This window comes from Pteronotus mesoamericanus, unplaced genomic scaffold (genome assembly GCF_021234165.1).
Source record: "Pteronotus mesoamericanus isolate MK-2021 breed Mesoamerican mustached bat unplaced genomic scaffold, CSHL_Meso_final contig_246, whole genome shotgun sequence".
Classification (NCBI taxonomy): Eukaryota; Metazoa; Chordata; class Mammalia; order Chiroptera; family Mormoopidae; genus Pteronotus; species Pteronotus mesoamericanus.
Window position 1 is genome coordinate 2,833,786 of NW_026555104.1, and position 12,107 is coordinate 2,845,892.

The 12,107-nt window shown below is 40.7% G+C and overlaps 1 protein-coding gene across 1 annotated transcript in view; it reads left to right on the plus strand.

Moving 5' to 3' along the window:
* The first annotated feature begins 6,650 nt into the window (after positions 1–6,650).
* The window catches only part of ARSG (arylsulfatase G), a 97,342-nt gene continuing 91,885 nt past the window's right edge, over positions 6,651–12,107 (plus strand). The window contains exon 1 of the mRNA XM_054573082.1: positions 6,651–6,885. The gene's annotated coding sequence lies outside the window, so the exon portion shown is untranslated. The remainder of the gene's footprint in view (positions 6,886–12,107) is intronic.

Genomic DNA, 12,107 nt, shown 5'->3' on the forward strand with positions numbered 1-12,107 from the left:
AGCGGGTCGCGCCCGCACGGGCGAGCCCCAGATGCCAGGTGCTCGAGGCCACCAGCTGCGGTGACCGACTTGTCCCGGCTGCCCGGGATGTGCAGCTTTTAGCGCTGACGGGATTGCAGACCCGCAGCCCACGGAGGTGGCCCTGTTCTGCTCCTGACGCTCCACCCAGAGTAGACCCGGGAGACTTCTTCAAATTAGGCATTTTAAACGCGATTCTTTTTAATATTGGGGCGAAGGCGCCCCTCCTAACACCCTCCCGAGCAGGCCCTGAGATGCCTGTCCTTGCGAGGTAAAGACTCCGGCGGGAGTCTCCCTTCCTAAAGGTGGGACGACGAGAGGAGGGCGCCGCTGGCTCGGCATTTTGTGCGGTCGAAGTCGGAGTTCAGCGCGGCTGCGGGGCAGTGAGGATGAGTCTGTGCTGGGATCAGAGCCCCGACCGTAGAGACCTCAGTTTTGGAATTTCTCGCACGCTCTGCACCCCCAGGATTCGGAGATGCAGTCAGAACAGCCATTAGCTTAAATGTTCCCATCAAAGAGGTATCCGTAAGCTGGACAAATCTAGACAATTAGAAAATAGGGTAGGTTCCAGGCAAATGCCCAATTTTCCCTTTTCCACCTTGAAAAGCCTCGTGATGGAACAGCTGTTTGACCCATTCAGACGCCAGGAGGACGGACGCTCTCCCTAAAAGCAGGACGTGAATGGAAGGGACCTGCCATTGTGAGTCTGGCTTTTGGTTAGTCACCGATGTCCTCCCCAGGGTGAGGTGACCCGCAGATGCTCAACTTCAGTGGCTGAAATCCGTCCTCAGCCCGCGGTTACGTTACAGAACCAGCTGTTCTTGTATCAGTTCTCTCTTTGGTCTTGGACATCTTTTGAGTCACATTGGGAAGGATGACTGTTTCTCATGTGGCCTTCTTTCCTGAGTCAATTCACAATATCCCTATTATTACCCAAATGACAAAAGGAAATTGGAAATCAGGTCATGCTCTTATGGTGAGCACAAAATGGTTATTATGCTCTTATGATAACACACAAAGCATACAAGTGCATGCCAGCGAATTAAACATTTTAATAGTTTGAACTGCGTAAAGAATTTTTAACACATATACTTTAGGAAAAAATAGGGCACATTTTAAAGTTGATGAAGATACCTTCTGTGTTGTGAGAATAATGATGATTGATCTTTACACAAGAGACGGCGGGTGTTTTGTCTTCATACAGGCCTCTTTGACAGATGGTATTCCTTTTTGACATTGTTGGTAGAAACTTCCTCAAATTGAGAATGTTAGATGTTGAAATAGGGAAAAAATTCCAACCAATTATAATCTTGATACTTAAAACTGTGTATTTCTGGTGCGGCATCGTGGTGTATTGGGATGTGTCTTGCTGATAGATTCCGATGATCTGGGTTTCTCCCAAGGTTGATCATTCATTATCTTATATGCCTTTGAAGTTAATAATACCTGCTTTAAAGGACCATATTGAGATAATTTACATAGAGGTGTATATACATCCAAAGTGTGTATATATGCCTGGCATGTACTTGTATACAGGCATTCAGCACAAGAGAGAGGAAATGTAAGTAATTCAATAACAACGTGGATGAAATAAATTAAGGAAATTTGAACTGTCATTAACTTAAGTGATAATCTTGCTAATTGTTTTTCTACTTATTTTATAGTCATCTTGCATAGATGGAGTAGCCATAGAGTGCTTTATAAGTATATGCTTCCTATCCTGTGTCTTACAACATTTTGATATTTTATTTTAAAAAAGTGAACTTAAATTGTTTATTTGAGTATAATAAACTTTGATTTATTGGGAACCCTGCGTGGATCCAGAGGAAGATTGTATTTTTGCTTTTTTTGCCTCCTACCCACTTCTGTTCTCCCCACACCTTCATTTTGCGCTTATTTGTCCACACACATGCCCAGGATCTGAGAATCATTCAAAAGGAAGAAGTCCAGTGCACTAAAGGGAGTGGTTGTCCCTTAGGGTTCTGGGGATGGGGAGTAAGTACTGGGGACGCTTCTTTATGAGCACCAAGTTTATGGACTGTCTCAATGTTACATTAAACCTCTCTATGACAAATGTTTCTTTCGATAGATATCTCCCTCTCCTACCCATTCATCAGAGGTGAGGGCCAGGGCACTATAAAATCTCATCTTCTCACTACCCCTTTATCCTCAATTCTTCAGTATATTCTTATAGACCCTACTTACCTCCCCATGACCCTATCATCACACTTGCTTGCAGACTGGGTCACTGCTGCCTTCCTGATTTTTGTTTGAGCAAATTTTCTAGGGACAGAATTAAATTCGTGTGAGCTAAATTTTTACCTCCCTTTTTATTATTAATCTTATAAAGATGAAAACATTAAAAAAAGTTAAAAACTGCTCACCTAGATTTTGCAAGCTAATTTATTTTGCATATTCGAGTAGGTCAGTAAGCATTTTCCCCAAATGTTTCTACTTTAATTATTTTTAAAAATTAAGTCTCCTACATGGCATATGCGATAATAAGATAGCAGGATTGATCTGCCATGCGGTGAGACAATTATTTTACTACAAGTGATTTATTCACTTCTTTCCAAGAGTGGGGTGAGGAGCATTCTTTTTGGATTGAGTGGGATTGGACAAACTTACTATGAAATCATTTCCGTAACAAAAAAATCCTTAGGACTTTCCATAAACAACTGGAAAAGACACATAAATAAAAGTGATAATGTAAACAAATCAAGTTATAAAGCCATCCCCTTTAGAATGAGTTGAAAATCATTTAGAGAGAGTTGAAAATCTCTGCCCTCCGTGCGTGTGAAGATGGTTTGGACAAGCCTAAGACCTAACACAGGAAGTCAGTCACAAGAAGGTTTATTCTGGCCACCCGACCCCAGCCACACAGGAAGAGTTGTGCTGGGCTTCAAAAGGGGAAGGAGGGGAAGAGGGTCTGTCCTCTCTAGAGGCTTGGTCCAAAACACGGTCTCCAAAGCATCGGGGGCAGTGGCAGGGCCCCTTTCCTCAGTAGCATGGCACGCGGCAAGTACAGGCACCCTCACTGACACAGGCCGCAGAGATCTGTTTGTTGTGTTCTGAAAGAGAAAAATCATGAGGGCGGGTGTTCATGTGGTCCTTGTCATTATTCCTCCTGGAGTGCTCGATTTGGACTATCCTTTGAGAAAAAGACTTCTGTTGTGGGCAAACAAAACCCTCTGGAGCTTCTAGTTTGTCAAGAATTTGACCTCAAGACGAGTGAGTTTTACAGGGCAGGGCAAATTGGGTAGAAGAAGGAGGTTTTGATAGGGAACCTGGAGCAAACTCTTCCTTTGTCGTGGTGAGCCTTAAGCATATTGGACTCTGCACACGGGAGTACGGCTGTGCACTCCCGGACCGGATGCCCTAGCAGGCTGTGTTTTGGGCTTTCCTTCAGGCATCTTACTCTCAATCCACTGTTGCTTGTCCTTTTCTTTGTAGGTGTGGGGATATTCAGCTTTGCCAGGTATGGCAGTGATTTCTACAGCTCAAGCTATGCAGGCAAAGTGAAGGCGTTTCAGAGAAAATCTTCCAGTGACTATTCGGTTTTTGATAACTATTATACTCCTGCAGTGACTAGTGTTTTGCTGCTTCGGTCCTGTAAGGTGAGTTGTTTATACGATCCAGCAGGACTCTATTTCAAGAGATCTCAATTCTCATTCTTCTCAATTTTACATCAACATTCCTTAAGGTAATGTTATAAATGAATTTGTATCATTTTTATACTTTTTTCTAAAAAAGATTTTATTTATTTACTTTTAGAGAGAGCAGAAGGGAGGGAGAAAGAGAGGGAAACGCCAATGTGTGGTTGCCTCTTGTGTGTCTCCCACTGGGGGCCTGGCCCACAACCCAAGCATATACCCCGACTGGGAATCGAACCGGCAACTGTTTGGTTTGCAGGCGGGTACTCGATTCGCTTGAGCAATACAAGCCAGGGCTCATTTGTATACTTTTGGTGGCTATTGCTTGAAATTATCAATAAAAGCAATTTAAATGGATACCATAATATCGAAATTTATAGTACCTGTGCCAGTTTTTTGTCCTGTTAGTTACACACAGACTTGGCTGTACCCATCTCCTCACCATTAGATTAATTCCAGAATTCTGGTATGTGTGGGTAACCTACTCTTCCAGGCTGCTGTGGTCATCAAGGAAACCTACTTTCCAGGGGCCTGGAGGACCTTTGTTCCCTAGCCTCTCAAGGAAGATGCCCTTTCTCTTGGTCTCCAGGCTGCCTTCTACTGTAGTTGGTTCTACTGACAGTTCCTGATGTCTACCTCACCACTGCGTTTGGAAAGCTTTTCTCCTCATTTCTTCTGGTTTTCATAGCCAGGGTCACAGGCTTTTTGCTTTCACCAGTACTATTTCAGGTTAGAGAAGTACACCTCAAAGAACAGGGTTTTCAATGTACATTCCCTGTATCATCATTACCCAGTGCTCCTCCTATGTTAGACCTACCAGGCTACCTTCTTCATTCACGTACCGTCTCCTTGTCTGTGAACTTCTTCCACCCTCTGGGCTGCCTTACATCCAGTTTTTCTCTGCTTGTTGTCAGTTTCTACCTGAAAGAAGCAACTAGTTTCTGATTTTTAGCAACTTAAAATGCAACCTCCTTTCTAGAATATCTCCAAGTGAAAATAAGAGTGGTACTTGGACTACACCAACCTTTGCTGGTGGTGGTAATGATGGGGGGTCACCTTGCTATTGTCAGGTTTAACTGACATAGTCATTTGTCAGGGTTCTTGCAAATAATTAGTTATAATGGTCCTTATGTTTGTGAGTGTTACACTTTCTCTGTGGGCTTAGAACAGGTGAATAATATCTTTCTCACTTTGCAGTGCTTCTTTCAGTGTGGGAGAGAGTGTAATAGGATTACCTGTTGCTATGCCAAGAATGACCAGGAAGGCCTGCTTGATGGTTGTGAACAGCAGCTTCATTTCTGTGGTGGGAAACAGGCTGAAAACCTCGGACAGGACAAACCGCCTCTGCCCAATCAGTGTGTGCTGGTCACAGCGACGAGACCTTAGAGCAGATCATCGGACTGAGTGCTGGTGGGCAGAGGGCGTTTCCCGCTTTCCCATCTTAGCCTTGAGGGTGAAACTTAAAGGTAATTTTTGTTTTGAACTTTGAAACCCACATTTTTTCTTTGTCCTTATTTATGCAGTATGATTGAAAGCACATTTTAGAACTGTATCAGTGATTTCCCTTACAATCAGTCTCCTACTTGAGTAAGCCTCTAAGTCAGTTAGAAAATGATGATTTGCCATTAAATCCAGTTGGAAAGTGAATACTTGGTCATTTTATATTGTACTGAGAAGAGAACCCGTGGAGCATGGACTTCTATGAATTCTGTTCTGGGTCCTGTTTCCCCAATAATGTATTTATTCCCAAATAATGTACTTTTAATTATTGTTCATTTGTTCAGTTTTCTTTCATTTTCCTGCAAGGTAAATGCAATTTTAGTCTTTCAGGTCAGCATTCCTGCAATTTGCTTCATTGTGCTTCCCACATATTTCAGTTTTTAAAAATGAATTGAAGGTTTGTGGCAACCTGTGTCAAGCAAGTCTATTAATGCCATTTTTTAAATAGGCTCAGATGATGGTTAGCATTTTCTTAGCAATAAAGTATGTTTTAATTAGGTATGCACATTGTGTTTTTAGACATAATGCTAATGCACACTTTATAGTAGACTATAGTGTAAAGTAAGCATGACTTCTATATGCATTAGGAAACCAAAATATTCCTGTCACTCACTTTATTGTGATATTCCCTTTATTGCTGTGGTCTAGAACTGAACCCATAATTTCTCTGAGGTATGCCTGTAGTTATAAACCTAAAGGAACTCAGATTTGACAAGGGTATTTAAATTGCGGGTTACAATTATTTAGACAAGATGTAATGCCCATTTGTACCTACTCTGCACTGTGAGACCAGGAAAAAGATCTTCCATTAAAGGAACAGATCATTTAGTCTTGTTAAAAGCTGGGCAAACATAAGTTTCATGTAACAGGCATTTATTCAGTGATGATCACTTAAATGTTGTATATAACTAATTATTGGGTTGTATGTACTTTTGGACAATTTCTTAGGGTTAAGACTAAAAATAAAATTTGTTTACTGCAACTAAATTTTATGTTTAAATTTCTGTAGTTGTTAAAAACTAAATTCATGTAAATTTTGTTCTACAAATGCTTAATGAGCAAGATATTTAAGAGGGAAGAGAACTGATAGTTTTCCACTGTCTAAACACTATTTTAGAAAGACGTGAATCTGAAATGCACCCATGGAATTAGTAGTACCTCTCAGGTCAAGGGAAGATTTAAATGTTAGCATTTCATTTCGCCAAGACTATTGATGGGGAGGGGAGCGTTAAACAGAAGAATGTGGCAAAGATTCTACTTAGATTGTTGTCCATCTTGTTCTTTGAACCGCAAATTCGCCCAAACTGAATACTTTCAAATTTCTAACCCTAAGAGGGCCTGAGAGCGGGGTTGATCCCTCTTGGGAGCAAGGGACGTGGAATTCCAACAAGCTGCTGGACAGCTGGCCCGCCCTGCGCGCTGGCCCTTCCCCCTCAGGAAGCGGCGTAGGTTTCGGTGCTGGGTGCTGTGCCCGAGCGGGGAGCTGGAGCCCGGGACTAGCCGCTGGGAGCCACCGTTCCAGCTTGTCTCCCGCTTCTGACACAGGGACGTCCTTCCCCAGGAACCCCGGAGCTCAGGCTCGTGGCTCCGCCTCCCCTGGCGCTGGGACCTCTGCTACTGAAGGGCAAAACACTTGGCCACACCCACGTGTCCATGTTCAAGTTGGCCGCACAGGGGAGGCCTTGGAAAATCAGTATGGCGATGCAACAGAGCAGTAAGTGGAATCGCGTCTTGGGTAAAGCATGTGAACCGCGCTTTCTAAAAAGTTTGAATCTTAACCACTTCCTCCGCTCTGACTGATAATCTAGAGCAGAACCATCCAGTACAAATATGAACCACATACTAACCTAAATTTTTCTAATGGCCACATTAGTAAATGCAAAAGGAAGCAGATAAAATTAATTTCAATTATATATTTTATTTAATCCAATATATCCCAAATATTATTTCAACATTTAATGAGTATACAAATCATCGAGATATTTTTACATTCTAATTTAATACGAAGTCTTAAAATTCTGGCTGTATTTTATACATACATTGCAACTCAACAGCTCCATGTGACTCAAGGCTACTGTATTGGACGGCCCCAGCTCTAGATTAGTACCATTTTGTAGTCTACATGGAAGGTGTACTTATGAAGCTGAATTAGTGGAAGAGAAGGAAAAGGTCATGCAGGTTCTCTGGCCGCACGGGGACTCTTGACATTCCAGCTGCAAGAGCATGAACACTGAAAGGGCCTCTGGGGTGGTACTGATTCACTTTTGGATCTTGCTGTTATTCTCTGTGGCAGGTTGTTTTGTACCCTCTCTTCCTATTGCTAAGGGCTTAGTATTTCCTCTCAGTGTGATTTTATTTTTGAAAAGCAGGATTTTAAAGTGTTAGTAATATGAATGTTATAGAGTCCATTTCAAAGATGAGGAGACAAGCCCGCAGTATCTTAGTAAATTGTGCGCAGTGACACCAACTGCAGAAATGGGAGCATAATCCCAAGTCCCTCTCATTTCCAGTTCTGCTTTGTTTGCACTGGGCCGCATGACCTCCTAAGAAGAAAAATATTACAAGCCAGAAACCTACTGTATTTTTACCGACTGTTTCTAGAAGGGGTTCTAAGATTAAATCTTTTTCAACTTCTTTTCTCTTCACGTGGGATCATCTGGGGTTGATCAAGGTCAGAAAAATCAGAGTACTTTGCCTTAGCACCAAGAAAGAGGTTCAATATCCAGAAAACACTTGCTAGAAGTTGAGACATTAAAAAAAACGTATAATGGAAAAATGTCTACTAGAAATAGGTTCAGTGAAAACAAAGGCTGCTCCAGCAATATGTTAAAACTCAGAGCCTGCATTTGCATTCCACCCTAGCGGTCATTTCTTCCCACTCTTTAGTCTCTGGTGGATCTGTTTCCTTTGTTATGCCTGACCTGCATATATAGGACGTTATCGCTGGGCACTTGGAGACCTCTCTCAGACGCTGGATCTGTAACAGGCTTTGAGCACAATGCTTTGTGTGCTGCGCCTGGGCAGTCCAAATGCTTCATAGCAGCACCAGACCCTCTTGAGCTGTAATTGTGAATAGATACCAACTTTTTTCTCTTGCAAAAGTCAGTGAAAAACAAAGAAGTCATTCGTTCATTCGGCAGTGTGTTTGGAGCATCACCTACTCTGTGCCAGGCCCTGCTCAACACCTTGGACGTGAGGCAGCGAACACAAAACTGTTTCCCTGATGGGCTAGTGGAAGAGACCGGTAATAACATGAGGGAACAGATACTTTCATAACCTAATGTCAGCGTAAAGGGAAAGCAGCAAGTGCTGTTTCCAATAGGATAGTCAGGAATGCCTCCTCAGGAGTGACTTTTGCAGGGGACCAAAGGGAAGTGTCACCTCATGTACACATTAAGGGGAGGGTGCACCAGGCAAAGGGAACCTCAAACGCCAAGGCCCGATTCTTAGGATTTCAAGGAGTAGTAGGAAGGCCAGTGCGGCTAGAGCAGCAATACCAAGGGGGAAAGGAATAGCCTCCGTCAGGCCGTACAGGAAGAGCCCGTTGTTAAGGATCGGGTTTTGAATGTGACCGTGTCTGACTTGTGCTTTGAAAGGGTATTGTAAGGCTGCCATCCGGAAAGTGAAGGCCAAGGTGTGGTGGTTGGATATATAGCAAGAGTGGAAGCAGGTAAGCCAGCTAGAAGTTGATTGCAGTAATCGAGCGGAGATGATGTTGGCTTGGATCAGGGGTCCTGGTGGTTTGACAGAAGCAGTCAAGTTCTGGAAATATTTAGGAAGCAGAGCCAGCAGGATTTTGGAGGAGCATGTTTGGAGAGCAGGATCAAGAGTTCTGCGGAGGACTTGTTAAACTGGAAATGCCCAGGTGGCATGGCACCCATGTGCTGTCACCCACGGGCCTGTGTAAGTCCAGAGCTCAGCGACGTGGTCTGGACTTAATGTGGGAGTTGACAGTATGGAGGAGGCACTGAAAGTTTTGAGTGAATTCTGGGGGTGTAAATTGCTGGGATAGTTAGTGTGCTTGTTTGCTTTATGTTTGTTTTTTCCTGAGTTGTTAGAGAGGTATATAGATAATATATAGCTAGCTACATGGCCACAGTTTGTATTTTCTGTCAATAATCTCTCATGAGCTACATTAAAAAACCTTTATAGATAGAGGTTTGGGATATCAGTTTCGCTGTCTAATTTCCCCTTCAGAAGTCCATTATCACTGAAGTAATTTTTCATTTGGATGCAAGAGGTTATTTAACAGGAAAAGTGAAGTTGTGAGTTTCTTGTCAGTTTTCTTGTTCTGCACTCTGAGGCTGTCAATACAGAGAAAGAACACCAGGGGGCACCAGATTCCTTACTTATAAGTCAGTTGCTGGCCCACCTGTTGGAGTCCTCACTTCTGCTAACATCTGTATTAAAGACAAATCTAAAGACAAGGACAGGGTCTCTTTTCTCAATACAATGTATACTTATAGGAGAGACCTGTAGGCACGTAACATGCTTGAAGAGACTTTAAATTGGTCATTTACATAACAATTTAAAAATTTAAAGGAAATGGCTTTTGAACTCTAGATCCCTATTAGTGAGCCTCATATCTGGGAGCTTTTAAAAATAAGGATTCATGATAACTTTTTAATGAATTTTAGAATATTTGAGAAGTAATAAAGACATGTAAATTGGCCATGGGAACCCTTACTTAACACCATTTTCTATTTTATCATCAGGTGTTAAGCTAAAGTAAAGGTAAATAAATGCCTATCTTTTCTTCTAGAATTATTATGGTTCAAGTCTGACATTTAAGTCTTTAATTCATTTATCTTTAAGTTTATCTTTGAGTTTATCTTTGAATATGATGTAAGAAGGTGGTCTAGTTTCATTTTTTTGTATGTATCTGTCCCATTTTCCCAACAGCATTTATTGAATAGACTGTCTTTACCCCATTGTATGTTCTTGCCTCCTCTGTCATTTATTAATTGACTTGGGTTTATTTCTGGGCTCACTGTTCTGTTTCATTGATCTATGTGTATTTTTATGTTAGTATCATGCTGTTTTGATTGCCATAACCTTGTAATATAGTTTGATATCATGTAGCATGTTCCCACCAACTTTGTTCTTTTTTCTCAAGATTGCTGTGGCTATTTGGACTCCTTTGTGGTTCTATATAAATACTTGGATTATTTGTTCTGGATTTGTGAAAAATGCCATTGGTATTTTTATAGGGTTTGCATTGAATTTACAGATTGTTTTGAATAGCTTGGACATTTTAATGATGTTAAATCTTCTTATCCATGAGCACGGTATATGCTTCCATATATTTGTGACTTTTTTCCATTTCTTTCTTTAGTGTCTTCCAGGTACAGGTCTTTTACCTCCTTGGTTAAATTTTTTCCTAGGCATTTTATGTTGTGGTTTTTTTTTTTGATGCAGTTGTAAATGGGATTGTTTTCTTAGTTTCTCTGATTGTTCATTATTGGTGTATAAAAATGTAACCAATTTCTAAATATTAACTTTCTATGTGCTACTTTATTGAATTTCTTTATCAGTTCTAGTAGTTTTTTTGGTGGAACTGTATGATTCTCTCTGTATAATATCATACCATCTGCAAATAATGACAGTTTTACTTCTTCCTTTCCAATTTGGATAGTTTTTATTTCTTCTTGTCTGACTGTTCTGGCGAGGGCTTCCAAAACTATGTTCAGTAAGAGTGGGGAAAGTGGACATCCCCTTTTTATTCCTGATCATAAGGAAAACACTTTCAGTTTTTCCCTCATTGAGTGTGATGTTATTTGTGAGTTTGTCACATACTGTATGGCTTTCATTATGTTGAGGTGTGTCTCCTGTATTTCCACTTTGCTGAGAGTTTTTTTAATCATAAATGGTGCTGAATTTTGTCAAATGCTTTTTCTGCATCTACTTATATGATCATATGGTTTTTATCCTTCATTTTGTTTATGTGGCATATCACATTAATTGATTTGCAGATATTGAACTAAGCCTGCATCTCAGGAAAAAATCCCACTTGATCATGGTTTATGATCTTCTTAATGTATTGCTGTACTTGGTTTGCTGATATTTTGTTGAGGCTTTTTGCATATATGTTCATTAGGGAGATGGACCTATAATTTTCCTTCTTTGTAATGTCTTCATATGGTTTTAGAATCAGGATAATGCTGGCCTCATAAAATTAGCTTGGGAGTCTTCCATTCTCTTGAAAGTTTTGGAGTAGTTTGAGAAGGGGAGGTGTTAGTTCTTTGAACCTTTGGTAAAATTTACCTGTGAAGCCATTCAGTCCAGGAGTTTTGTTTGTTGGCAGTTTTTTGATTACTGGGTTGATTTCATAAGTTGTAATTGTTCTGTTCAGATTTTCTGTTTCTTCTTGATTCAGTCTTAGGGGATTATATGTTTCTAGGAATTTAACCATTTTTCCAGACTGTCCAATTTGTTGGCATGTAAATGCTTGTAGTATTTTCTTACAATCCTTTGTATTTCTGTGGTGTCAGTTGTTACCTCTCCTCTTTCATTTTTGATTTTATATACTTAGGTTCTCTTTTTTTCTTGATGAATCTAGTTAAAGGTTTATCTGTTCAAAGAACCAGCTCTTTGTTTCATTGCTCTTTTGTGTCGTTTTTTTCTTTTATAAATTTTAAAAGATTTTTTAATTTTTCTATTACATAGAAAACATAATTATATTAGTTTCAGGTTTATAGCCCAGTGATTAGACATTACATAACTTAGTAAGTGATCATCCTGATAAATCTCGCACTTATCTGACACTGTATGTAGTTTAGAATATTATTGACTATGTTCCTTATGTTGTACTGTACATCCCCATGATTATTCTGTAATAACCAATTTGTACTTCGTAGTTCTTTCACCTTTTTTACCAATCCCCAACCCCCTTCTCATCTGGCAACTGTCAAAATGTTCTCTGTATTTATGAGTCTG